The following is a 2,500-nucleotide window of genomic DNA, read 5'->3' as shown; positions in this document are numbered from 1 at the left end:
AGTTCTAAATGTAAAACAAAGATTCATCGTAAGTTATGCCACAAGTTTAAACATTGTTTTTATTGCCATTAAGCATTCTGGTTCCTAAGTCAATAAGACATTACAGACAGAAAAAACAATTGTATTCGGGATATGTCATTACGAATTATACGAATTTCCCAAGTGACTCTAAATTATTTTTTGTCTACTGGTGAACTTGATATAAACTCCTTATATAACACCATATTGCAGGGTGAATGGACACACATTAACAGGTATTAGAGTTAACCCCTATTCCGGGCCATTTGAGTATAGACAAGAAAGATCTTAATTTAATGAGTTTTAAACTTACTGTAGCTCGGAATATGTACGAATACGAATAATGCATCATTTATTAGCACGATTGTGTTATTCTACTTATTTTCTTAAATATTAAACCTTTAGAAATGCTTTTATGTTGGTCTGGTCTGTGGCATAAGGTCACCACTTCTTTGCATATTCATTTATGCAATGACTTACGTTGTCTTTAATTCAACGTAGTTTTTAGAATTTACATATCATGTGAAATATATATCTAGGGTGACTGTTATTCGCATTGAAACCCTTAAAACAAACATCAATATTCTCCTTCTTACCAAGTCAAATAAATCGTGACCATATGTTTGATGAGGTTATTAGTTCTTGAGAGAGAGAGAGAGAGAGAAAGAGAGAGAGAGAGAGAGAGAGAGAGAGAGAGGGAGAGAGAGAGAGAGAGAGAGAGAGAGAGAGAGAGAGAGAGAGAGAGAGAGAGAGATTGAGAGAGAGATGAGAGATAGATAGATAGATAGATAGATAGATAGATAGATAGAGAGAGAGAGAGAGAGAGAGAGAGAGAGAGAGAGAGAGAGAGAGAGAGAGAGGGAGACAGACAGACTGAAATGAGAGATCATTAATATAGGCGTGGACACGTGTATAATTATGAAATATGAAGTGAGTTTCCTAGCAATAACCTCGTCCTCACGCTCACGATATGCCACTCAGATCACTTGCATTGGAAGTTAACTTATAATTTGGAGTAAATTTTTCATATATCTCTCCATTCTTTGTATATATGTTATGCGGATAAGGCATTTACGCTACCTTTGTTTGTGTTTGTGTATGTGTTGATACCCATTCATACAATTATAATAAGGAATAGATTTCTTCATATATATAACAGGAACTGTAGCTTCCAGCCTTGACAATGGTTGGTCAAAGTCCTTTTCTAAGAATAATTTTACAACAATATGGCGTATAAAAGAGGAAATCTGGAATTTGAAAGCTTCTTACCGACAAAACTATCTCAGGTGGAGAACAAAAGTTGTTCCTACAATTAATATGATCTCGAAAAGTATTGAACATAATGGTGATCCTAGAAAAAAATGTTGTCATTGCAACAGTAAACTTAAGGGTGAGGCATATAGCAGTCACAATAAAACTCTGAGCGTACATATCTATTCTTATTAAATCCTCTTAAAAGTTGCTCTGTTTTAATATAAATACGACACTGGACTCGTTAGCTTTCCACAAATTATACTGTATTCTTCTTGACTGTAATGTCACATAGGATAACAATAACCTAAAATTCACAACGACTTTAACACAAAATTCTATATTCATCACCCACGCTGAATTCCTACATAACAGCAAAATAATTACAGAGCCGCTTCAGAACTTCATCACTACATATTACTTAGTCCCACATAATTCGTTTACCGCGGCTTTGAGGACAGCTATCACGTGCGTTTGACATATTGTAAATGCTTTCTTAATGCAAATAACTGCAATTACCTGAATCTCGATTTGGATCTGGAAGTAAATTTAGTGTGTGTGTGTGTGTGTGTGTGTGTGTGTGTATGTTTGGTATTCAAAGGACTTATACTTATACCACAGAAATGACTGCACTTGCATATTGCTCTTTTGAACTTATGTACTTACGCATATGTATTCATATGAGTATCATTATCATAAACAAAATAATTATGCCATTTTCAATTCTTTTTCTGCAATGGACATATGTATCTAATATATTATCTTTTCTTTTTCTAGCCATTAGCTCGCATCTAATTATTTATCTAAACTTCAAAAACTAAAATATCTCTATTGTCTTACAGGTGAGTGCAGGGCTAATCAACCTCTGTAAAGTTAGGTAAGTCAAATTCTAACTTGGTCAAACGCTGTTTACAACACATCAGTTCAAGTCTAATCAGAGGTGAAAATGAAAAGAAGAATTAAAACCTGGAAGAAAGAAGTTAAATATTAAATAGTAAGTTTAGTGTTGATAAATAGAAGGACAAATGTAAAAAAGAAAAAGAAAAAAGAAAATCCTGTTATGCTGGTTTCGTGTTAATAAAAAAAGGAACAACTGTTGATATAAAAAAAATATTTTCCCATTATGCAACAGTAATAGGAAAAAGGATATATCTGTATCTCACTCGGTCTCTGCTTCTCTGTCTGTCTGTCTGTCTATTTGTCTGTTTATCTGTCTGTCTATCTGTCTATT

Source organism: Penaeus chinensis, chromosome 15, assembly GCF_019202785.1.
Source record: "Penaeus chinensis breed Huanghai No. 1 chromosome 15, ASM1920278v2, whole genome shotgun sequence".
NCBI lineage: Eukaryota > Metazoa > Arthropoda > Malacostraca > Decapoda > Penaeidae > Penaeus > Penaeus chinensis.
The sequence above is the reverse complement of the archived record's forward strand: the minus strand, read 5'-3'. Positions refer to the sequence as shown.